General features: G+C 35.7%; 1 protein-coding gene across 3 annotated transcripts in view; it reads left to right on the plus strand.

Moving 5' to 3' along the window:
• CDH18 (cadherin 18) overlaps positions 1-27,105 on the plus strand; it is a 495,634-nt gene that overhangs the window by 87,319 nt on the left and 381,210 nt on the right. For all 3 annotated transcript variants that reach the window (XM_063162451.1, XM_063162508.1, XM_063162461.1), the window contains exon 2: positions 19,295-19,392. The gene's annotated coding sequence lies outside the window, so the exon portion shown is untranslated. The remainder of the gene's footprint in view (positions 1-19,294; positions 19,393-27,105) is intronic.

A 27,105-nucleotide genomic window follows, 5' to 3' on the forward strand; every position in this document is an offset into this window, starting at 1 on the left:
TGTAAATGGTTCACAGCAAGAGAGAATTATCTCTAAGCTAGCTTGTCCTCTGAAAAAGTTTATTGTCTTATTTATTTTAGTGCTCCAACTGCTTTCATAAACTGTCTGTTATTTTCTACTCTATTTGGTGCCCCTTATTTATCCAGAGATTTACATAATACTTCTTTTTTTGTTCCCACATACAATCTGATGGTTCAATTTTTTGTGTTCACTATGCCTGCAATTAAATGTGCCTTTCTTGTACCTTATGTTTTATTTCAAATCTTTGCAAGAATTATTATGTCAGGTTTATCTACATGCTACAGAATAAAAGAAAATAAATTGGGAAAAAGATAGTGATTTAGACTAATTCATACCTCCAAGAAGAAACATAATTAAGGTCTTTGCAATGAAAATGGCCTGCAATATTTCAAACTTGACACTTCAGATTATGAACTCTTTAGCTCATCTCAATGCCAAGATCGGTAAAGGAAATAGTCCTTCAGGCAGGCACAAGGCTTTCCCAACAGCTCTCTTTGGCTCAAAGGCAGACCAGGACAGCAGGTTGAAGTAAAAAGAAAGAAGACTCTTCACACTCTCAATCCGTCACAGATTTTATTGTTTGTTGTGTTGCAAAACCAGGCATTTTTAGGTTTCTGCAGAAGGCTCTTATAGCATGCTTCTGGTAGTATACAGGTAAATGGGGAGATGGGTACAAGAAGTAAAACTGGTTTTCAGTTCAACTGTTAATAAATTTATCTGACTCAGTTGCTTTTTGGTTTTGCAAACTCAGTGAATTGGGTACATCTCTGAGATCTGATTCATTTGATATTGTCTTGAGAGAATATGTATCCTTTGGATATACCTCCAGTTTGTTCCCAAAATCATTTCTCATTATCTTTATTGTGGATTTCATGACAAATTAGTTGTAGCTGGCAAGTCACAGATTCAAAAGACGAATTGATTATATCCTGTGATATTTGGTTTTGTTGATAAGGAATTTATTCAGATTTGGGAGCACTAGGAATCACTGTGAAATTTAGTCTCTTTTCAGAGGTCTGTGTAACATACAATCTGTAATGGCAGAAGAATTTTTCATTCTCTTTCCTTCTGCATATGGAAGATGTCTCATTGTGTAAGACAATCCAGAATTAGCTGGGCTTTGTGTGTGTGTTTGTTCTTCACAAAGAAAGGGTGGCTGGGCATTGGAATGGGTTGCCTGGGGAGGTGGTGGAGTCGCTGTCCCTGGAGCAATTTAAGAAAAGATTTGATGCAGCTGGTGCCATGGTCTCTTTGACAAAGTGGTGTTAGTTCATGGGTGGAATTCAATTATCTCAAAGGTCTTTTCCAAACTATTCAGTTTTGTGATTCTGTGAAAGAATAGGCTCTTCACTTTGTCTGGTGTAACTAGAATCAGTCTTCTGTAACTATCAAGTTTAATAGGAAAGTAGATTTATTTGATTAGGGAAGTTGTGTTATGTTCTTTCCTGACATTTATGTGTTGCTTTTGTGTAGGTGTTTAGGTTTGGGTTGGGTTTTTTGTTAGGTTTGGTTTGGTTTATTTTAGTAATAACTCATCAACAGTCTGTCAGGTCAAAGAGATTGCACAGATTTGTTATGTTGGCAAAATTGGAAAAGTCTCCAGTAAGTGCTTGAAATATTTTACTTCATATTTGTTAGCTGCTGCTGCTCAACACTCTGGCTGTTAGAATATTATTATACTTCAATATCACTCAAGAAGATTTTTGTAACAATTAGGACTTCAGCACTCAAGTTTAAAGTTTTTAAATTTTTTTTGTGATGATTTAATTTCAATATAGTGCAGTCTTTAATGTACTTAGATTCAAAGTATGTTATCAACAGACTTCTACGGTTATTTTTACTCTACATGTATGATTTTATTTCATGAACTAAATGCAATCTTCATGTTTTCTTCTATACATGTTCAACTTATAATTAAAATTAGTTTTTATACCCACTAATTGTTTTTTTTTAATCTGTGCCAGAGCTTAGTATTCTCCTTTCTGTACTAATATTTTACCTTAACATTAAAAGTTTTGGAGGCTTGCAAATTTTTCCTTTTTTTAGTTTTAAATTAAGTCAGCTTTTATGGTATTAATTCAGGAAATTGACATGGCAATTCAACTCATTTTCCATTCTTGCATTTTCAGGGAAAAGTTGGGATAAACTTGTTCATTCAGAATCTTTGAAATTTTTCATTGTATATACAAGTCTAAATTGTTGTTGTGATAGCATTACTCCACTCTGCATTTAACCCAGTGATGATACCTTGTTGCAGTTGAGACAGACAAGACACCCTTCCTTCATGCAGCAGTAGCCCATCTTTCTTGTTCACAGCTCATATCTATATAATTTTCTAAAATTATCATGTTTAATTCTAACTGGTTAGTAACTTATTGCTACTGAGTTCATTGGGTAGTAGTTGCAAGAATACATGCTCACCAAAAACTTTTTTTCCCTAAAGATGTTTATATTATTTTTTCATGGGTAAAGAATGATTCCCACGGGTACAAATTCCTTTTCTCACAGGTACTTGTCAGGCCAGCCGTTAGGTGTTCTTAGCCAAAGTAGCAGGCCTGAGCCACGATTTTACAAGGGCTTTCTTTTGTAAGGTTTTACCTATTTGCAACAATACCTTGAGACGTTCCTATTCTTTAATCTCTTCTGATGATTTCTTCTTTTCTTCTTTTTTTTGGGAGCTGATCTACTCATTCATATTACTGCTCAATGAACTAAATTGGAATTAACTCGCAGGAGTTAAGATAAACCATTTTTTTCCCTTCACTTACTAGGGAGATTAGAGAAAACATTGCTATATCAATTTTAAAACAAATTTTGTCTAAAACCTGCCCAATCTGATTTATCATGTGTATTACACATGCTTCCATTACTTCAGCTTAAATGATAGAGCACCATAGGCAACACTCTAAAATCCAGATTGAGATAGGAAAATGAAAAGCAGTTACGTTGTCTGATCTAAGCATCAGTTTAAACTTATCAAATACTTGTGATAAATTACATTGCAATAAATTATTTTCCTGATACTGCAGCTCTGTAGGTACTACCTTTCATAACAATGGATCCCAAAACTGTTGCATAAAGGTGTTACTTTAAGTGCTCCCTGTAATACAATGCGCAAAAGCAGATGGAAAATAAAATTATGTAGTTTGTTCGAACACTAAGTAATGTATAATAATAAATAATAATTCAGAAGCTGATTATGATTTTCATGTCTAATTAAAAGATTTATCATTTTATTCCAAAGATATTTTGAGTCTAAACACTAATATTGGTATTGAGTATCTTACTGTAAGGTGGCATGATGGTTACATGAAAGAAAAGTGAACACGCAATGACTTCACACACCCATATATAATAACAGATTGCAGGGTTTGGGCATAGACCTTTTACTATCCAGTTTAAAAACAGGCACTTCATCTAGACTTAGACTTTGCTGTCACATTGGTATGACACTTGCAGAGACCACAGATGGTAAATGTATAGGTTACTCTCAGCAGAAGATTTCCAGTATGGATTTTCAACTGAGCTCTATGAAGAATCCCAAGCTAGAATGACAAGGTGGTTTTGAGGAGGAAGAGAAGTCTAAAGGGTGCTGGGTGGTGGATGAGAGTTTCACATATTGGAAAGAAATCAGTCTTCAAATACTACCTGCTGCAGCATTTCCTTTGTAAGGAATGAGAATTATTTTGCAAGTGGTTTCTTTATCTTTATTAATGGAAAAGAAAATTATTACATGTAGTATCCACTTTGTTTGTTTAACTGAATGAAAATGAAATGGGTAATACTGGGAAATGATGGCTTACAAGTGAGCATCCTGGAATTTGGGAAGGTTTCCAGTGGAGCTTAATTCACTTGGCTTCCTGTCCCAGACCTGAACCTCCCATTAGCACGGTTATAGGGAGTACCATATATAACATAAGGTCTCCTTGGGCAAATAAGACCCATACAGTGAAAAAACTGAGGATGCAGATGTGTTTCCTGGTGAAATATAATATGTAGGAAATGCAGCCAGCATGTACATTAAAACCTATTCCCTATATGTATGTGTGTCAATAAATTGCTTCTGTTTTCTTTTCCCTTTTTTGTTTTGGAACTAGGAACCTACTTAATACATTTGAAAAACTTGTTATTGAGGCATAGGCATTCAAGATACCCCATATTTTAAAGTTCATGTTGATGCAGGGAGGAGAACAAATGGTGCAATTTCAGGGGGATTGCTAGCAGGTTGCAAGCCTTGTTATCAGCAGATTATGGCCCCAGCAATCAAAAGGCTTCTTTACAGCTGTGGAGCAGAAAGGCCCAGGAGGTTTTCCATTCTGATCACCATAATGGAAAGAAGAAGGCAAGACAGTCTGAAAATGCTCTGTGGGTGACATAGAGTTTGGTGCCAACAGCATTCTCCCTAGGCTTTAAAATAAAACATGCCACACAGGTTAGACCAGGTGAAGACCTACGGGGACCTTGTGTGTGCTGAGGAAGCTGCTGCCTCAGCAGCTGTGAAGCAGCTGCAGCTCTATATAAGGAAAGTTCAGGCAGTAGATGTGCAGTAGATGTGCATGCTTACAGCACAAACACGATCTTCCAGATGGCTCTGCAGTTGTTGTAGAGATGTGCTAGCAATTTTCTGCGTGAAAGTGCAACACATATTTTCTGAATTATTTTAAAATATATAGTATTAAAATTGAGGCCACATTTAAATTTAATTTGTCTAATTGTATATGGAACTCAATGATGGTAGCTCCCACTGAAGTCAGCTTGAGTCACACCCTCCTTCTAACATGAGGAGAGTATCAGTACTGTGATACAATCTTCTTAATCAAATTTTCAAATAATTTTCATAGTTAAAGTTTAGTGGTTTAATTCTTTTGCTTATATACTCTATGCTGATAGATTTGACTGCTTGCTACATAACGGGACTGTTTTCTGTGTATGTAGCAGTGAACTGATCATTTGCAAAGTAAGATAATGAAACCTTACAAATTAGAGAAAGAAATACATAAATTACAAAGGATGTTATGGGTTGACATACACTTTTAACAAATCCAGTTAGAACCGTAACATTACCTGAAACTCCTTAAGATAATTGTCATAGCGAGCATGGTAACAAATGAGGAAGAGTAAGATCTTGCATTACTGTCAGGGCAGTTTAAATGAAATATTTTATTATTAAATGATATTTTGTAAAAATCTAGTTGACTACACAGTTTTGATTTTATATAAAGTGTTTCTCTTAAAAATGTGCATGCTTTTATCATATATTCTTATAAATTTAGCACAGGCTAACAAAAAATGTAATTGTTTTTGTTCCCTTCTAAACCTGAGTCTTCAAAAGCAGAGAAGATAGTCCGGGTATGATGTGCTTGCTTTTCTCCTTATCAACACCTTTCTTTTGTGCAATGAGACCCTTCTCCAGGGCACCAAGGAGGAGATAACTTGGAAAATAATGGTGGGGTACCTTCTCTTCGCATTTTATGTAAGTTCAGTGTAGAATTACTTAGATTGCTTTTTGCTCTGTGAGTTTTTAAACAATAAAATTTAATGTCATTTTATTTTACTGAGTCTTTATATCTAAACAATACTAGTTTTGATTTACCTAAACAGGTTTGTGTCATGTGACATAACAATTATATGCATTCTCATTTAAGAAGTGAACCCTTCTCCATTTTCTTTCAGGATCACACATGTATGCATGCTTCAGACAATAGGACTGTAATCTTTCAGATACATTTACTAAGTGTAATATAATAATACTAAGGCAGCATTGCAAATTTTGTCTGGGAAAGGTTATTTCACTAAGGGTTACAGGACTTTTTTTTTTCCAGATAATAATATTTTATGAAAGCTTAATAAATAATAAATTAATTTCCTCATTAAAAGCATTAGATAGTGCAATATCCAATAACAGTGTGGAAAACTACTGATTCGATTTGGTTTTTCATCTTCTGTGGTAAGGAAAAATATAATACATAGCAAACAATATGATTCCTGAATGTACAGCATTCTCTTTTGGCATGCTTGTAGTGCTGAAATCAGTGTTAAGAATCTTGTTAAACTGAAAGAAAGGAGACCTTATTGAAGAACTCAGTTTTCAACCCATACTGCCAAAATGAAGCTTTTTCATTTCTTCATTTGAGCCACTACACTGTAATAACACTTCTTCATGTTTTGGTTTCGCTGGGTTTTGTTCTGTATGCCATTCTAATGAGCCGTTCTATCTAGTGCTTTGATTAATCCATGACAATTCTTTTTGGTGTTACAGAGAATTTTTAAGAGCTATAAAGTAAATAGCTACACCTAGGGAACTGAAAATGAATCCATATTTTTATGGCCATGAAGACATTTTACAGTGCAAACTTGAAATTTCCTTGACACTGAGCAAGGATATATACTGGTAATTTCATTTCAAAGATATTTTTTTCTTTTTCTTTTGGAACAATTGGTAATTGTCTAGTCAGAAAACACTACTTGGTATGTTAAAATATGGAGGTCAGCCAGTTGCTGTTTTTCAATTCACAGGCACAAAACTATTTTCCTTGCACGGTAAATCAAAGGAAAGATCATACTCTTTTCAGTAGAAAGGACTCTCTAATCTTCCATAGTCTTCAGCAGTTTAGGTGACTTCAGCTTCACTATATTATTACATAAGTGAATTACATAAGTAATTTATTCACAAGGGACTCAAGCGTACTCATATTATTTGCCTGATTTCTTATAAGGCCTGCTGACATTACAATTAAAATGAGCATTGTCTGAACAAGGAGTCTCCACTCAGATTCTCATTACTACAATTTAGTCCTGGCAAAAAAGGATTATAGTTTATCCACCTGCCTATTGGAAACAGCTGCTGCTCCTGAGTACTTGTACAAAGCAGAATTTTCTGGTAACTGTATCAACTCAGTTTCCATTCTTTCTTGGTTTTGCATAGAAATATGCAGTGATCATAACACCAAAAAAGAAGGAGAAACAGAGATAGGGAGAAAGAAAAAACCAATCTCTTGGCACTCTTCTGTAAATAAGCTGGTGTTGCATGTAGGAATCAATATTAATGCTTTGTTTCTATAAAATAACAGCTTGGAAAGCACTTACTCTCTCATATGTTACTATATAGTCATTGCAGCAAACAACAATCTAGTTATACAATGAAAAATGTTCTTGGACAACAGTGCTTTTGTTTTTGAATAACACGAAGCCTCATCACATTTTTAACTATTCCTTCCCTTGTGTATGCAGTCCAAATAATGAGATTCTTGTCTTTTGCTCTTAAGAGCTTTTCATGGGGAAGACGTTAGGTTTCCTATTAAATGACCAAAGAAATAAAATACTATGTTGTTTAGATACTCTGGGCGGATGTTTGGTTTTTGTTTTGTTTTTTTTTTGTTGTTGTTGTTTGTTCAATAAGGAGGCTAAATCTATGATCGTTCAGGACACAATTATTCTTTGTACTTTTTAAAACCTAAATATTTCCATGTACACAGAAATACATAGATTCAGATGATGTAGGCCTACATAAATATATTTTTCATCTTAAATTATGACCTTTTGTTGACTATTGAAAGTCTTTATATAACAGTGTGAGCCATTATGACCAAAAACTGTAAAAACTCAAAATTGTATTAGATTTTTAAGAAGGCTCTACTGTACTTGTTCAGAGGTTGTGTTTGCTAGTAAGATATATTGATGCTGCTTTCTGATACAAATTGAGTCTGAATCACGTTAAAAGAAATAAGTTTGATTTGCCTCATTTGTCCTTGAGCAAGTGCTGCAGGTGTTTATTGCTGTTCCTTTCTAGTTGAGATGAATATTGATTTTAGATATAAAATTAGGTACAATTTTTTGCAGCATAGAGCTAAATAATATGGTAATGAAAATTAATCATAAACCAGCCTTGCCATTACTCACAACTAACAATTTTAGCAGGAACATTTCATTGCCATATTAAAATGAAAGCATCATGATTGACCAAGTGTTTGGTTTCCCCAAGTAATTTAATCCTGCAATTGATGCCATTCGTTTTTTGCCTTTTTTTCTTTTGTATGTTCTCTGTGTCCTTCACACATATATTTGTAGCTCTGTAGCCTTTTGTACAAGCACCTAGTTTTCCCAGTAATTCTCCATAGCCTTTCCCTAAGTAGATAGAGAAAAATTCAGGAGCTCCAAGCCCCAGGGTATACAAGGTCCCAGTGCTATCTTGGCTCTTCCTGGGAGCCAAGGCCAAGAACAACTCTTTTAGATAGACACATTTCATGGACAAAGTACAGCTGGTGCTGAGGGGGGGCTCCAGAGAAGGAGCTTGACCTGGGGGGGAATTGCATCGCTGCTTGTCCTCCTAATTAGTGCTTTTTATCAATTATACTAATTTATTAAAAACGTATAAAAATATACTCATCCTTGTAGGGGTGGGCTTTTGTGGACATCTTTCCATAACTGCCCCTGAAGGCCTTCAAATAAAGATCTGCTCTTGTATTATTACCTCTTTACTAAAATTGTCTCGAGTTTCATTTCCAGGCTGGCAAAAAGGCAACACAATGGCAGAAGATTTTGCATACAACAGTGATGTCATGTTTTTATACTATCCCTTTTGAAGAGTTTTGTTCAAGTTTGTTTGGTGTAGCAACAGCAGTGAAATGAAGAGAAAAATGCCATTGACAGGTCTCCCAAGAAAACATACCTGAAATGTCAACTATCTTGGTACCCCTGTAGTTTGTGTAGTTTTGTGGATGAAGTATCAGAACTCTCAAGTCATTTCATTGCTGGACAAAACTCAACACAGTTCTGGCATATAGATACTACAAAATGCAAATAACCTCTGGGGGATAGATGCCAGAAATGGAGATAGGATTTGTAGACACATTGTAAGGCACTTCTTCAGTTTTTTCCTCCATTCTGATGCAGGAATGTAAAACTGCATCAGAACAAATAAACACTGTAAATAAAATATGTGTAACTGTAAAAACAAATATAACTGTTGTAAAACAATAAAAGAAACTAGAAATTCCTTAGTAGAAAGAAGCTAAATGTCTTTTTCAGGATGAAAAATATCTTTTCCAATTGTATAATTCTCCAGTTATGATATTCCAGTCATCTGACAGTAAATCCTAAATATATTGCTTGCACTTTTCTTCAAACTGCATTTTATTCAAAAATACTGATTTTTAAGGCAAGGTTAATGGAAAATACAGGTCCCAATAGAAGTCCTTGAGGTAGCAGAGTAGGAACTTTTCTCTAACCTTAATTTTCACCACTAACCTAATATTCATCTTCTTAGTAATTTTAAAATTCTTTCACTGATACAGATATTCTTAGATTTAAGTAGCAACTCCTAAAAACATTTTATCACACTAATCATCAAAATCTATATGGGTGAGACCAATTGTATTTTTTCCAATTAAAAAATCAATTGCCTTATCAAAGAAAACTATTGAGATAAAATAATAGAGTCTAGTTTGGGTTTATTAGTATAGTATTTATTTCAGAATTCCGAAATGAGAAAAGGAGAACCTTGATAATTTTAGTACTCATTTAATCTTGTAAAGTTCCTGCTGCTTCCTGCTACTTATAGTAGTCTGCTTCATTAATTGCATTCAAATAGACCAGGTGCAATCTAGTTTCCAGAACACATAGATGGCTTTTAATTAGTACTCTACTGTCATTATTGATGAGGCTCAAGGTTTTGCTCTGAATCTTTTTGCCTTTATTTCAGCTGCAAAATTTATCACTGTTTTTGAAAGTCCTTACATTAGACCTATGGTTTCTGATGCCAGAGATGATTTTTATTTTCAATTTTGATATACAGTTAAGCTGTAGTTCATTCAGTCTCTCTGTTGCTTGAGATCACAAAATCACAGAATCATTAGTGTTGGAAGGTACCAAATGTTGGAAGTCATCTAGTCCAAACCATCTAGTCCAAACCATCTAGTCCAAAGCATCTGCCAAGGCACGTTCACTTTGAGCAGGTGACACAGATATTCCATTTGGAATATCTCAGTAGAGGAGGACTCTTCAGCCTCTCTGGGCTACCTGGCAGTACTTTGCCACCCCTCAGTGTAAAGTCCCTCCTTGTGTTTAGGGGGAACTATTTGTGGTTTAGTTTATGGTCATTACCTCCTTGTCCTGTCACTGGCCACCACTGAAAATGTCTGGAACTATCCTTCTGCCACACACTTTTGATGTATATTTTATATGCTGATGAGATGTGAGGATGTTTGACTTAGACAATGAGAATATGTCCTTGACAACATCCCTCGCAGTGCAAGTCCTTTCAAGCTTTCAAGGCAGCTGTGGAAGTATTTTCTATAATCAAGTCTTCCTTAATGTCCTTTTCAAAGCCATTTATGAAAAAATTTCCTACTGATTCAGTGATTTACAGGTAAATAAAACGTTAGGTGGTGTTTTCAGAGTTCAAGGAAACTTTGTGATGTATTTCAAGAAATTCCATTTCCTGGGAAAGTTTAGTGTCAACTTACTGGAAAAATTTCAATTGTGTTGATTTTCAGACTAACCATTTAAGCTGCAATAAAGTCTAAAGCCATCCTTGTGAGCTAACGAGTGCTGGGCCCAATGCTTGGGCCCTGCTTGCTTTGGCAAGATGACTTTGTGCAGTTGTCTCAGCCTCCAGGGTGTGTGGGGCTGCATCTGTGTGGAGCTACACTGCTTCCTCCACAATGCAGGAGGAAGGCATGGGGGGAACACTCAGTCATCCAAAGCAGAAGTGTGACAGGGAAGGTTTCAAGAATACAGCTGTCGGTAAAACCTCTTTTTTTCCTTCTGAAGTTACTTTGATTCACTTGATTCTTCTGTCCATATGAACTGTTCTGAATTTCATAATTGATATTTTGAATGATCTCTTCTTATTTTATAGTAAATATTTATATTTTTTTTAAATTTTTAAGGTTATTTATTATTCAATAACTATGCTGTAGTAACACTGCCATTGCACAATGGTTTTTTATATTCTTCCTTTTTTTCCTTCTTTTGTCCTTTTCTGCCACTGTGTGTGTTTGTTTTGCACTAATATTTAAAGCATTTACATTGTCTAAGTTTCTGGTATAAACAACTCTTGACATTATGTGTTGTTTTTCTTGACAATATCTTTTTTCTTAGAGAGATTCACTTAAATGCTTTCCCCAAGTGTACCAGTGGCCTAAATCCCTCTTTCTGTACTGCTAATTTGCTCTTCACCACTGGCAGTTAATCCAGTTCTAGATCCATTTATTTTCCCATTAAGCTTGCTAAACTCCCTTTCTCTTTGTAGTGATTAAAAGTTGATGTTCATGTAATTTCAGATTCCAGAAAAATTTTTATCTCTATTTGTTGATTTAATATTTTTACTACTCATACCTGTTTCAATCTTTGCTATAATCTGTATCTTGAAAAGTCCCCTTTTTGTGATTACTTTCTGTTGAATTTTAGATATTCTCCTATAGATGACATTTTTCTTCTTTATTATATAGTGTGTCTCATGTTTCTAGAAAGTACTAGAATGCCATCAAGGTTCACTTTTATTTCTTTAGCCCCTTCTTTAGGTATATAAAGTGATTTTTTATTTCAGTGCTGTACAGAATCACAGAATCATTAAGGCTGAAAAGGGATGCCAAGATCATCAAATCCAAACTTTGGCTGATCTGCAGTTTGTCAACTAGACCAAAGTACTGTGTGCTGTGTCCAGTCATTTCTTTAACACTCCCAGGGTGGTGACTCCACCACCTCCCCCCTGGGCAGTCCATTCCAATGCTTAACAACCCGTTCCATGAAGAAATTCCTTCTGATTCCTAAGCTGTACCTCCCCTCCCAGAGCAACCTGAGTCTATGCCTTCTTATCCTGTCATTAGTTCTGTGGGAGAAGAGGCCAATCCCCACCCTGCCAGACAGCAGCAGGGTCTCTTGTGAGCCTCCTTTTTTCCAGGATAAACAACCCCAGCTCCCTTTACCTCTCCTTCTAATTTGTGTAAGTAATTGTTAGTAAGTTACTCTCTACACAAATTAGTCACTTAAGCAAAATGCTTGCCTATTCTGTGGTTATGCTATCACAGTGTTGAAAAATATAAACACACTGTTGTGTTATTCAAATATGTCTATATTCCAGTTTACAGCACTTTTTTTTTTTTTTTGCTTGTTTAATACACTAACAATTTAAAGGACAATTTAAAGCTGCTAGATTTATTTTTTTCCCATACATTCCTAGTAGATCAAGTCCTCTTTTACTCTCTGGATTTATTCTGCAGATTGTCCAATTGCGACCTTTTAAACAGAACTTACTTTTTTTGAAAATGCTGGGGAATCTGTCAACATCACCTTTCTGCGTCTGTGTAAATGATGTTCTTTTACACTATTCTGGTCCTGTGTTGGAGCCATTTTTTCTGAGCCTCTTTTGAGATAATTTCTTCCTTTCCTCTCCTCAGTTCTCAGATCCCTATCTGAAATAACACTATGGAAAAGCTGTTGTAATCATATCCAGTATGTAAGCTAAGGTTTAATTCCATTCCTAAAAAATGTTCATCAGGTTTCTACTGAAGGAGAATGTATGTATTGTAGACATATAGAAAGCCTGTTCTAACTTTTGCCATTTCCTCCATTTTTAGGGCCATTTTTTTTGTCAGTCAGTCTTTTTTTCTGTTCTGATAAGACTTCTAGAACAATACTAAAACAAACAAAACAACAACAACACATTCAGATATTTCAGCAAGCTTTCTGAGCACTGCTGTTTTGACCTGTTCTGATTGTTGAGTTGTCAAATGCTCTCCACTGCACCATTTCTTCAATGTTTTAGACGTCAAGCAGAAAGTATTTCCCACACAAAAGAAGAGTAAAAAGGTAATGTGTGTAAAAATCCATTACGATTTTTACTTTAGAAAACCTTTAGCACTGAAGATTTGTAAGATGTAAGTAGATGCTTTGCAAGAAATGTTAATACTAAAGACATACTAAGAATTCCTTCTTATACCCTGCAGATAGAGCAGCTTATACTGGCCTGTTCAGCTTTCAAGTCCTAAAGAAAGACAGATACAAATGAGATCTGAGTTCTAATGTTGACTTAATAGATGACTCACTTTTGAGACAGTAGAAACAAAAGCCTTAGCAAAGAAATACTAGATACAGATGTCAATAACTTCTCTTTTTTTTGTCAGTACTGACTTTTTCATAGTTTCACATGAAAAATAATTGAAATCAGAAGCATTTGAAAACTTTTGTTGTATTAGTCAGAAGATGACATCTCTGGTTTCTATCAGATCTCCTAATATGAACTTTATTTAAACATAAAACTTCTTAATCATCTGCTGTTGAATCCAAGTTCATCCCAAAGCTAATGCTGAGCATGTTAGCACCCTCTCTTGTATTAGGCATCCACACAGAATCATAGAGTTATTAAGGTTGGATAATACCCTTAGGATCTGGCACTACTTTTTTCACCATTAAACCATCTCCCCAAATGCCTCATCCACACATCATTTGAACACTTCCTAGGATGGTGATTCTACATTCCTGGGCAGCCTACTCCTGCCAGGGCTTGTCCTGACCAATCTTTAAGAGAATAATTTTTTCCTTATATCTAATCTAAAGCTCCCCTGGTGCAACTTGAGGCCATTTTCTCCAGATCCATCTACAAAGCCGCCCTACCCTCAAGCAGATCAACACTCCTGCCCAGCTTTGTCACAGACATATTTTCATTAAAATCTTTTCGTTAGGATTTTTCCTGCTGAAACTGAAGTTTCAGCAACGAAGTGTAAGCAATGGTTATCTGCTGCTGTGGAATGCAACAGGTGGATCCGTGATTGGTCTCCTGTGGATGTTTGGATTTACTGACCACTCACGGCAGAGCTGGGTCCCACTCTCTGCCGAGTGACACATCTTTGTTATTCATTCTTTTCTATTCTTAGCTTAGCTAGCCTTCTGAGAACTTTTCCTTTCTATCCTTCTTAGTATAGCTATAATGTAGAATATACATATATATATTATAAAATAATAAATCAAGCCTTCTGAACATGGAATCAACATTCTCGTCTCTCTCTTCACCTGCAACCCTTGTGACCACTGTCACACAACTTGGTGTCATCTGCAAACTGAGAGTGCACTCAATCTCCTTGTTCAGATCATCAATAAAGGTATTAAACAGAACCGGTCTGAGTACAGAGCCCTTGTGATCAACCACCAGTTGGATGCAACTCCATTCACCACCTCTCTCTGCTCCCAGTCATTCAGTCAGCTTTTTACCCAGGGATGAGTGCCCCTGTTCGAGCCACAAGTATCCTGTTTCTCAGAAGCACAGAATGAGACAGGTTGGAAGAGATCACAGTGGGTCCTATGGGATACAACTGCCCTGCTCAAGCATTGTGATCCTAGAGCACATTGCACAAGGTTGCATCCAGACTGCTCTTGAGGATCTCCAGTGAGGGAGACTCCACCACCTCTCTGGGCTGTCTTCTCCTATGCACAGCTATCTGCACAATAAATAAGTTCTTCCTCTTATCCAGTGAAACTTCCTGTGCATCCATTTCTGCCTCTTGCCCTATTGCTTGGCCCCACCGAGCAGAGCCTGGCTCCATCCTCTTGGCATCCTCCCTTCAGATACTTATAGACGTGTACATGGACCCATCTGTTTCTTCTTCTAGAGGCTGAACAGGCCTGATACCCTCAGCCTTTCCTCATAACAGAGATGTTCCCATCTCTTAATCATCTTCACAGCCTTTTGCTGGACCTGTTCCAGGAGCCCCATGTCTCACTGGTACTGAGGAGCCCAGAATAGGGCACAACACTCCAGAAGTGGCTTCACCAGGGCTGAGCAGAGATTCAGGATCACCTCCCTTGACCCATAATGCTATTCCTAATGCACCCCAGGATACCATTGGCCTTCTTGGCCATAAAGACAAACTGCTGGCTCATGGACAGTTTGTTGTTTATCAGAACTCCCAAGTCCTTCTCCAGAGAGCAGCTTTGCAGCAGGTCAGGCCCCAGCCTGTCCTGGTCCATGTGTCCTCCAAGTGAGGGACCCTGCAATTGTTTTTGTTGAACTTCAAATAGTTCTTCTCATGTCTCCAACTTGCAAGGTACTTCTGAAAAGCTCCACAGGACCTGGGGTACTAGCTATTCCTCACAGATTTCAAGGGGAATGTTGTGGGAGATAATTTTAAAGGCCTTACTAAAGTTCAGGTGCGCAGAGTGCTTCAGTTTAGGCATGCCTGTACATGCCTTAGTGCATATGGAAAAATTTGCTTCAAAACACAGTGGCAATCACCTGAACTTACATGATCAAAACCTAAAAGTCCTGATTTCAACATGTGCTTTGTCTAATGTAAACAGAATAAAAGTTCTCCACATGAAATTCACTGGGAATTTGCCCATCCAGTTTCATGGAATTCAGAATTCAGCCAAAAAAATTCATAAAACAAGGAAAAGGAAAATATTTATCACTTCGTTATTATCATCCCTTACAAGGAAATACAGAGAGAGAATATATGGCCTGGTCTGTGTGTACATTTTATTTGTATTAATATCAATGAAATTTAGAGGTTTTGTGGACCAATGGGTTTCTCAAACCACTTGGTTGACAGCAGATGGCTGAGCCCCTCAAAAAAATGGGGTTTTGAAAAATTCTAGAGATGGAGACTGTACAGGCTCTGTGGAGAGTTAATGGCTTATTATTTACCTAATGACAATGACAGCACTGCATCACAGGGCCATGTGGTTAGACATGAAATTCATTTAGTGTAAATAAACTTTACAGACTGAAGTGTGCAACTGAAATTTGCTACATATTTTTTATTACCTTAGTTTATTAACAATTTTGAGCATATCATATGGTGTTGCTTGATGAGGAATTTTACAAAGGATTGCTTTGCTTGTGAGAGGTAAGAGTTGAGGTAATTTTTCTTTGAAAGTCTGGTAGGTGTTTTGCAGAACTAAAAAAAAAATCTATTGTGTGTTCTTAAGTATTAATCTCACTTACTTTGAGAATAATGTTAAATTATTTTGGAATATGAATTCTCTGTAATTAAGCTGTCTTCTCTAGATAAATACCCCCTTTAATGTTAAGAACTCTAGAAGAAAAAGTATCTTCAAATATATAGCACTTCAAAGCAAATGAGGAGGGAGGAGTTACAAAATCTGTGGTTGTATACATCCTCTCAGATCACCAGTCCTTTTGTGTATGCTACCCAACTCTGACATATCTAAGATTATCTTTTTGTATCCCATGCTCTAAAGGGCAAGAACATCTCACCCTGAATCTGGAGATTTGCATTCTTCACTAGCTTTGGAAGGCAGGGTGCAGAGCTAGCAGTAGGCTCAGCACATTATTCAGTTGAGTAATCAAGGGGAAATTAGTCTGGGAAAGCACGCTTGCTGTGTTAATAAAGTCCCTTAGGTTTTTTTTTTTTGTTTTTTTGGTTTTTTTTTTTTTGTTTTGTTTTGTTTTTTTTTGGTGGTGGTGGTTTGGTTTTGGGGTTTTTTGGGGTTTTGGGGTTATTTCTTCCTGTTTTTTCTTTTTTTTTTTTTTCTATTGTCTCAAAATCACCAGAATTTCACTGCCATTTTTTAATTTCCTCTTGAGAATCTGTGACACTCCACCTCGTGGAGTCATCCTCTAAAAGGGAAAGATATTTTGTCTAGTGATTTCATTCTACTGCTCTTGGCATACTCAGAACTCATCTCAAATCTGGTTTCAAAACATCACAGCATAGCTGAGTGGGATTTAGCTACCTTAATGTCATGTTGGATGTCTTGTGATATTTACTCATGGCCAGATGACCACCTCAAAAGGTCAACTAATAGAATCCACTTTTATATCTGACTGTCCCATTTGGATATCATTAGGCATCTATATGTAGCCAGTCTCACCTATAATGTGTTCTCACTCTGAATGGTGGTCTAAAAGAAGTTGGTAGGTGACCACTAACGTTCATTTCACCTTTGAACCAAAATTTTGTAATTTCCAGTATACCAAGAGCTTTTTTTTTTCCTATTATGATACTTTTTAGTATTTATAATGCATATTAGGCTTGTTTATTATGTCATTGAGCAGAACATTTGCAAACCCAGAAAAAGAAAAATGGACCCTTGCACATCATTACCAGTCTATACCAGGTAGTTAATTACACATCACATCAAAAGGAAAAAAATTGGTTGTGAATTCCCAGAAATAGTGTAGAGCAGGAAGAAAAACTCTTGGACAAAATTGGGATCTTAAGAAAGCACACTAATAAAAGTAAAAAATTAAAAACATCACAATGGCTTAATGTGTTGGGTTCTAGTCACTGTGAATACTGTAGCTTAGAGGAAAAAAGCTCTAAAACTAATTAATAACGACAACAGCAATTGATGATTAGTATTGACAATAAAATTAATGTTAATAATATTAATATTAATATTAATATTAATATTAATATTAATATTAATAATAACTACAATGTATTATTTGCTTGAAATCACAATGGCAATAGCATGAACTTAATATATTATTAGTAATGATATGATGAATTATACATATCTCACTGTTTCAACAGAACCTCAATAGTCGTAGGAAACACAGCAGGATCAAAGAACAACTCAGCAGTCATTCTTAATAGAATTATAATTCATAAAGATATCAATAACAGTTCCTGTAAGATTAACCCTAGCCAGAGATCAATTATCCCAGTGAAATATTGAAAGAAATGAAGGGAGAGATCAGAGGATGTAAGGCAGAAAACGATAGCAAATGTTAAAACAGAATTTAGCAATGAAGAAATTTACAAATTCTGAAGTGGAAAAAACCAGACCGGACTGCAAACTTATAATACTTTAAAAGGAAAAACTAATCCAAACTGATACATTTTCCATTGTATGAAGGAATTACAGGCCATCGTGCAATTAAGCCGTGTCACTGGCAACACATTTCAGTTATAACCAAGTATCAGCAGTCTTTTTCTGGGACAGTTGGCACTTTATCTATAAATGGTTTACGCTGTGCAATGCAGGTGCTGCTGGCTTTCTAGCTGTTACTATTTGTAGGTTCTCTGGGGTAACTAGAGATTTTTGATATCAGTTATATTACAAGGAGGCAAATGAGAGGCAGTAAAAGTGACATTATTGTGGAGCCATTTTTGCAATTTCTGATGATACCTTGACCCGAACATTTGTTCACAGACTTTAGCGTATATTTGAAAACTTGTTTGTCAGTAGCAATGTTTCTTGACTTGAAAAATGATATCTTGTTGGGGGGCAAAACAAAACACATACATATGAAACCAAGGGTTAGGCTTGCCTGTAGTTTTCCTATTTCTTATGAATGATTCATGAGTATTTTAAAGCAAACTCTGCATTTTAATAAAGCTAACAAAGCTTCCTGGTAAAGAAAGTTCACATATTTACTGGTTGAATTTACAGTACAGTGGGTAATTCTCTGTCTCACATGTTTTTTAAAACTGACTTGTCCTCCATATGAAGCAGATTGTTTCAGTGTCATAGATCCATAGACACTAAAGCTTATCAAGTGAAAAAAAAAAAAAAAATAAAAGGTAAGTTTATTTCAGTTCTTATATTGTATAACTAGATTCCAATTATGGATTCACACTAACTAGGAATGTACATACATGTCATTGGATATTCTGATAGGATCCGTACAAAAACAATGCCAAATAATTTCTTGGTGATTTAATACATCTTTATTTAACTTTTTCTTGGATGATGTATTCATTATTATTGGCATCATGTACTGGGAGATTAGTTAAGTGACTATAACTATGAAAATTGTTTAATGAGGTTACATTGATATAGGGCATATTCGAGGAGCCCTGGTAAGCAACATATATAAATGAAGAAAAAGAATGTCTATAACAGATTTAGTTCTAAATTTTTCCAAAATCAGGACTAGATTATTTTTATTGTTTGAGTACTTTTAGTGGTTTCTGAAGTTTCAGAAGCAATGCCTCTTTATTTCTCTAAGACAGTAATTAATTTGATTGTACTCAAAAGGTTTTCAAATTAACTCATTTTCTGGTATTTGGCATGAAATATGAATTTGTGTGTTATTTCCAAGCTACTTACAAACCTTGAAAATACCGTTGCTGTACATTTAATTATTTCAATTAGAGTTCCAGTTTTGAACACCTGCTTAAGAATAAAAATCCGTGCATTACCGTAATTCAGACTCTAGGGGTTTACCAGGATACACATCTTAACATCTCTATGTTCTTCTGCAAAGGAAATTCCAATGTCTATATTGTTTTCTTTTTGCTACAGTATCACGCCAAGAAAAACAATATTTTCTGACCATGTTTAAAACTTTGTTGTTTTATTTCAGTGAAAGCTACTGAATTATCAGGATTTTGGTGTCTTCAGTGGAGGCTTGCAAGACTGTTCAGTGGAAAACATATTTCTAAGGCCTTGGCTAGTCGTCAAGTAAGTATCTTGTGTTTTCGTGTATGTGTTTTGTTCATTCAGGTCCAATGAAGTGTTTGTGCTGTCTTGGGTAAATAACAAAAATTATTTCACCATAATTTTGACTTTCATTTCTATAAACATATTTTTCTCTAATGTCTGATGCTCCTTAGCAGTCTATAACCATTTAAGTCAGTGTTTATAAGTATTTTAGCAAAAAAAAACCAAAATCCAAAGCAACATTTTTTTGGTATTCTTTTCAGTATCTCTCAGAATGCTATTCAGTGATCTGTATTACTCCCAACTATGAAGCATAAGGAGAACTAAGAATTGGTTGGATCATCTAAATATGTTGTGCTATTAGCCTGGTAAAAGTGGTCAAGAATGGTGTCTGGCAATCAATTACTAAAGTAGATAAAGCCAGTTAAATGGTACTCAAACAGTCAGGTTCTATTATTATCATCCACCTGACTGACTTTTTGATTGTCTCGTTTTTCTCACTATATCACATACTTTGTTCTTCATATAGTCTTAAGTATTTTTAATTCAATTAGATGAAGAGTAAGAGACTCAGGTAAGGCAGATCCTCTAATATCTTCTTATTCCTGTTGTCTGGCATAGTGGTTTTTAATATCTATTCTTTCACTAAATTTCTAAACCTAAAGAAAAAAAAATGGGTTGGTGGGAAAGCATTTTAAATAGGAAAGCTATAATAAAAGCCACAAACTGTAAAAGTACAAAATAGGGGGAAGCTAGCTGTAACATTTAAATTATACTTGCATATTCTACTCAGATTACAGGACTTAACCTTTTAAAAATTATGCTGATAAAGATTAGACAATTAATGCACTCTTTATGTCACTTCTCACCATAATGTAGTGATTTTGATTTTGATTTTTCTCAAAGAATGCATGAATGTTATTTTAATTTTCAGTTAAAAATTGCTTCAGTCTGAGTGGCAATGCTTGAACTTGTCTCAAAATTATGCATTTGAATCCATTTACAAAATATTCTGTGTTTAAAAAATCATAGTCCATGAAAACCAGCAATGCTTATTTATTTATTTGCTCTTTGATGAAACAGAAAGTTAAATTTTTGTGATGGAAATAATTTCTAATTAGGCAGCTCAAAAACATAATCTTCTTTTACCACTTGGCTGTATCAAAAATAAAGAAGTATTCCTCTATAAGGAACAAGAACCAAGTTTTTTTATTTTTGGATTTGATAGCTCTGACTGACTGTGTCATTCATTGCTGCCTAACTTACAAAATACAAAAGTGAGAATTATGTCCTCATTTTGATGCTCTTTTATGAATTTAACCTAACAAAAATAGATGTTGATTGAACTGGTTGAATTATGAGGAAGGATGATGAGACTCAAATGTTTAATTCAGTTAGCACTCATTGAAGGCAGTATCTAACCTAAAGTTGGGAAGTAAATTTTACCTTAAACTCAATGAAAAAATAAAACAGGGTTCAAGTAATAGAAACAACAGAAATAAAACTGAAGTTTTTTAACCAGCTGACCTATCTAGAAAATTTTGCACAGCTAGTCTTGCCCTGGATTAATTTGGGATTCTTGGGATTTTTTTTGTCTCTAAGGCTTTAAATGCTGTCTGAATGTATAGATTTAAAAGTTACATATTTTTTCTTGCTTTGTAACAAGTTAATTCAATTTACAAGTTCAGAATTATTATATTAGAGTGCACATCTGTGTCATTCAAAAGGTTACACAAAATGCTTACATGTGCCCCATCTTCAAACGTACAAAAAGAAAGGGAGCACATTCAATCACGCGCCTGCTCATAGACTGAGAAATTTAATATAGATAATATTAATTTTTTCTTACTATATCCCATTATTTTGTTCGTACTGTGTCTAAATAGCAGAAGTGTTCATTGTATCAGTTATGTATGGCCAAATTAGAGAAGACTGTTTTAAGGATCTGAATGTTACAGGTGTCTTTTTCAATGTCATTGAAAGTCAAGAAGTTTTTTAATACTCTTTTAAATGTTGAATATTTTTGGTTTGCTTTTGTATTTTCTTTTATCACACTAACTTAAAAGTGAAAAATCTCTTATAGGGAACAAAGCCAGTTGGTTTTTTTTCTGGTATGCTAAAAAAGCAAGAGTGATTGATGTCAGTGACTCATGGTTAAAGATGCTGCTGCTTGAGTGCTGTGACACTGGCATGATCGCTTTGAGTAGGTTAAAGTGTAACACAGAGAGGTGGAATAAAGGCATTCAGATATGAGGTACTCATCAGATGACACATTCCCAAATTCACGATCTCTTTGACTACTATTACAATGCTGTACATCTTCAAAACCTTTGAAGAGCTTTAGCTGTGCAGTTCCCTTTCATGTCAGCAGGAGACAAGCTTTGCTGTAATAAGATTTAGCTGGCTTCCTTTCACATACTTTTTTTACTGAGCAAAACAGACCCTGATCACTTTTATTATGATGTGCTATGTATTCTGAAAGTAAGTTTAGGCAAGTAGTAGATTAATTAAGTAATGAAGCATGTAATAAGTAATCAGTATAAGCTTTCATATCGTCTTAGCAGTCGCATTTTCATCTATAAATTTCTTTCTCTATTTGAGTCCCTGAACACTTAATAAAAGTTTTCAATATATCTTTGGTACTATTTTGTTTGTGGTCCATATTTTCTGTTCCTTTTACTTAGATGAAAAAAAGAAAATTTGGATGTGTGACCTTGAATTACTAGTTGCAAAAGCAACAAAACAACTTCCATCTGAGTTAGTGCTAAAATTTCTATTAATATTATTAATTTTAGTACAGAGTTTTACATATATGATATTCAGTGAACCAAAAATAAGTTTTAAATGCTCAGTGAATACCTGTCATAGTGTTTTTAGGAAAGAAATAAACAATCCATCTCTCACAAATATTTGGTTTTTTTAGTAAAAACATTCTTACATTTAAATAAGAGATTATACTAAAATATGAGAAAATAAAGCATTAGCTGAACTACCGCAGTACTTGAAATTCCTGAACTTAAAGGAAAAGTAGTTGTTGGCTACCATTCACTCATTTTACTTTGAAGGCAAATGGGCCATGAGTGAAATGAAGACAACTTTTTATGGTGTAGGTTTCTTGTACCACCAGAAGAATTGTTATGGGAATAAGAAACGTTATATCACCTCTGTTTGAAGGACCTCCAGTGGCCAGGAAGGATGAGTTAGTCTGTGGACAGCTATCTTGGGTTTTTGGTATTGATTCAGATAATTTGAGATTCTTTAGGACAACTTGCCATGAACTGGTGCGTAGCTCAGCTGCTCTGATGCATCCTGAAGAAATGTGAATGGTCTAAAAAGCAAGATGCATTTAAAAAATTCAATGGGTGAATTGTGAATACATGGAAGCACTTTTAATATACGTTTTCAATTCAACTGAATTGTCACAGGAGTGTCATAGGATGCTACATTAGGAACTAGTACCTTGTTATATATGAAAACAAATGAGGCGAAGAATCTTATGTCTAGAAATAAATATGTGTCTTTAAAAACATAGAAGTTCTACAGAAACATAGTCAAAACTTAATTGAATGATATATGTAACAGAGACAGAAGACAATAATTCCTACCCAGACTGCATCACCAGTTTGCATTAAGGGAATGCAGGCAGAGATTTTCTTTCTGATGATGAACTGCAAGAGCCAGGCACAGTCCAAAACTCATCAGTTGACTTTACAAAGTATATTCAGCAAATAGCAAATGAACTTATGAAGAAAAGTAGTCAGTAGAAATGTATTTAAGCTTTGAAGAAATATACCCATTAACCTCTTTTTCAGTTGGTTAAAAAATAAGAAGACTTAACATAGTTTCTGATCAACATTTGGACCCTATGCTCTACTTTTTGGATTTAATCTCTTCCACAGAAAAAATGGATAGCAACTCTCATGCTTGGCATCCATGAAACTTTTCCGCTTTCTTAAGAGTCATAATGAGAAATAATGAGTACAATTTTGGATTTTGCCCATAAGCATTTATAAAGCAACTGACTAGGATGCTAAATATTATCATTCACAAACCTCTAGACATAAAAAAGGACAGAGTGAATTTTTCTTTTCACTAATTTTAAGATACAACAAGCAGAATATGCCTCTGTTCAAATTAAGGTGCAAATGAGACCATATGCCAAAGTCACCCATATGGAATTTTTTAACAATAAATGTGAGATAGAGAGTCAGAAAGAGCTAGAAAAGGGAGAGGGAGAGGCAGAAGACCTGGCAGGGTACGGAGGAGGGAGAGAGAGCAGAGGGAGAGCTGGAGATGAGGCACAGAAGTGAGGAAAAGAGGGATGGGGAGAGAGAGGTGTGTGGTGTTCTCCATCACTTTGGGGCTCTTGGTGGTGAGACTGGGGACTCAGCTCAGCCTTCTGCTGGTAGGTTCTATGTAGAAAGAGGTGCTGAGTCCACAGAATCCACCACTATCAAATCTTTTCACTATTAATAAATTTTAGCAAACAGGGAAAGTAATGCTTCTTGGCTACATGTTACACAGTTTCCTTAATAACTAGTATTCTATCTTCTGTTGGTTAAATTATTCCCTCATTCCTTATGTAATTAGTCTGCATTCTCAGTCGTTCTCTTCTTTTGAGTCAGTGGGTTTCTTGGGTCGGTGGTCCCTGACTCAGTGGTTGCAATCTCCTACTGCTGGAATTACCTTTTACCCAGCTGGAATTTATTTCAGGACAGTTGCTGAGATGGTTTTTGTAGTTTCTTTCTTATCTTGGGAGTTATGCCAAATATCCTTGTGGTCCCTCAATTTTGCATTCTCTGTACCCATTATCAATAACATATCCCTCTTTCCAAGCTTTGTTAACCTCCCCCTCGGTCTGACATCATTGAATTTATCTTCTGAGCCTTGTACCACCTTTATACAGCCCAAGTTCCATGTATCCACAGAGGCCAGTGTTGTGGTCATGGTGGTGACAGATTCCATCTCTCCCATAACTTGGGGGAACCTTTGTTTGAGCAATGACATGCATATGAGCAGTCGCTTCTTCTCACAGTCTGTCAATGGGGGAATTTTGTCTGATCTCCTTGAACAGGATGAGCTAGCCAGATCTCTGCCAAGCCTCTGCCAGGCCTGGAATTGGCACTTTCCTATCATAAATTCCTCCCTTCTGTGCCCTTAACAGCATTTGAGACAGGCAACTCTACCTTTTAGCTCCTAAGAACTATTGGTTAATAATTTTTTAAAAAGTAAATACCATTGCATTTCTCCACCATAAGGTGCACTCTTCAGATATTGCAATCTTTTTTGACCACTAAGGATGTGCTGCTTAGATTAGGGGTTGGCTTGTTCAGGGTTAGATTTTTGACTTAAACAGAAAAAAAATAAAAGTTTGTATTTAGGAAAATACTTTCATGCTTCGAGTTTACACATTCTGTAAAACTAATGTACAAGGACTGTTAGGATTGTAAATTGCAATACTATATACAGTAGTATTCTCTTTGACAGCATCATTCCCTCTTCCTTTAGAATGTATTGTGTTTAACCTTAAACTCCATCTGCACAGGGGCAGCATCACCTTGAATAATATGTGCAGTTTATATTGAACTATTAGAGAATGTCCGATGGAGGGCAACAAGGATGTTGGAAGGCCTTGAGGGGAAGCAATATGAGGGGTGGCTGAGGTCACTTGATCTGTTCAACCTGGAAAAGAGGAGACTGAGGGCGGACCTCGTTGCAGTCTGCAATTTTCTTTTGAGGGGAAGATGAAGAGAAGTCTTCACTCCAGTGACCAGTGATAGTACCTGAGGGAATGGCCTGAACTTGTGTCAGGGTAGGTTTAGGTTGGACATTGGAAGAATTTTCTTCACCCCAGAGGGTGTTTGGGCACTGGAACAGGCTGCCCAGGGAAGTAATCACAGCACCAGCCTGGCAGAGCTCAAGAAGCATTTGGACAATGTTCTTAGGCACATGGTGTCACGCTTGGGGCTGCTGCTGTGCAATGCCAGGAGTTGGACTCGAATGGGGGCTCCTTCCAACCCAGCTTACTCTGTCATTCTGTGATATATAGATTCTAAATATATGTAAAAGGAAAGGGATTTGAGGTACACATGTATAAGAACTAGAGAAGATTTTGGGTACAATATGAAGACAAACTGTGTGAGTGATTAATATTCAGTGAGGGCAATGAAAATTTAATTCAACTAATTTAGGTAACAGAGCATCTCATTTTCTTTTCCACTCTGAGAATAAATGCTATTTTCATCTATATGGTGGTTCATATAAGCTAATTCCTGCATAACTACAGTTGCTGACAGTGAGTAAAACATTGTCTTTGCTCTTACAAGAACTCTTTGAAGCCCGCAGAGCAACACTGGCACAGATTGTTAGTAATAATTGAAATTACTTTTCTGAAAATAACTTATCTCTTCCTAACACACCTTATATTTCTGTCTGCTGTAATTTTCAGTCGTGTGTCCCTTTCTGAATGTACAAAGAAAGCCATAGTGAATAAGTATAGAGTACAGGATTCATTAAAGATTGTTTGAACACTGTGCAGAGGATGTGCTGGGAAAAACACACAGAATGAATATTGATTTGCAATGAGTGTTGGGAATGGGAAAATAATGCATTTTAGAAGAAGCTTACTTTTGATTATTTAAAACATTCCCTCTGTCTTTACTGACAAAAAATCTGTTTGAGCTATGTATTCCTGCAGGAATAGGAAGAATACTCTATTTTTTTAAACAATTGTTAGAAATGGATTAGCGGGAATCTGTTTGCTTCTTAAAGCATGATAACTCTATTGGCTTTTCAGCTAGAGAAAGCAGATTTATAGGGTTTTGGGAGAGTTGTTTTGTTTGGTTTTTAAGTGAGGTTAAAAATGGAATGTTCTTGTTAGAATGCATAATCAAGAGAATAGGAATTACAGCAGTTAGAAAAAATAGGGGAGCAAAGTAAGAGAATAAGATACAAAGTCAGCTCCTGTAGTTTTTGTGTTTCTAAGGAATATCTGCCTCTTTTGATCTTACTTCGTCTAATGCCGTGAGAAACATTAAAAAAAAATCACAGAAGGATAAAATTCAATTTATTACCCCAAATTTAAGTCAGGATATTTTTCATGCCATCTTTGTTCTTTCACGTTTTTTCTGGCCTTGTGAGTCTTTGTGTTCCAGGCAGAGTTTAAGAGAATTTCAGGCAAAGAAGGGCCTCTGTTTTCTCTCCTACCACTGATCCTGGCTCGGTCTTTTGGACAATCAGGAAGAGTCCAATGAGAGGAATGGAAGCGTGCTAGGTTAGTCTACCTGCCTGCTATTGAAAGAGGGCTATTCATTTCCACCCTCTTATCATCATGGACTTTTTTTCAATGTTTATTCCTTCTGAAGGAGTACTTAGCACAAGACATCATTGTAAAATTTTGTTATTTCCTCAGGTTCTTCACACAATTTTTACATAACTAGATGATACAGATGATTGACACAGTGCTGATTAATGGGAGACTGCTGACTATTTGCTGATTTTGTTTGTTATTAATTACACACAGTCTTTATGATTAGATAATTATTTCAAATCAATTAAGTATCCCTTGATGGACTCCTGAGTTGTATCTAGTTATGATAATTGCTGAAAATATTCTTGTGAGATTGTTACAGCTCATTGTGATATGTGCTTAGCCTTGTCTAAACATTGTGACAAGAAAATAATTAATCCTTAGCAATATAAATATACATGAGTTCCAGTTTAGGACAAATTTGG

This window comes from Melospiza melodia, chromosome 1 (genome assembly GCF_035770615.1).
Source record: "Melospiza melodia melodia isolate bMelMel2 chromosome 1, bMelMel2.pri, whole genome shotgun sequence".
NCBI lineage: Eukaryota > Metazoa > Chordata > Aves > Passeriformes > Passerellidae > Melospiza > Melospiza melodia.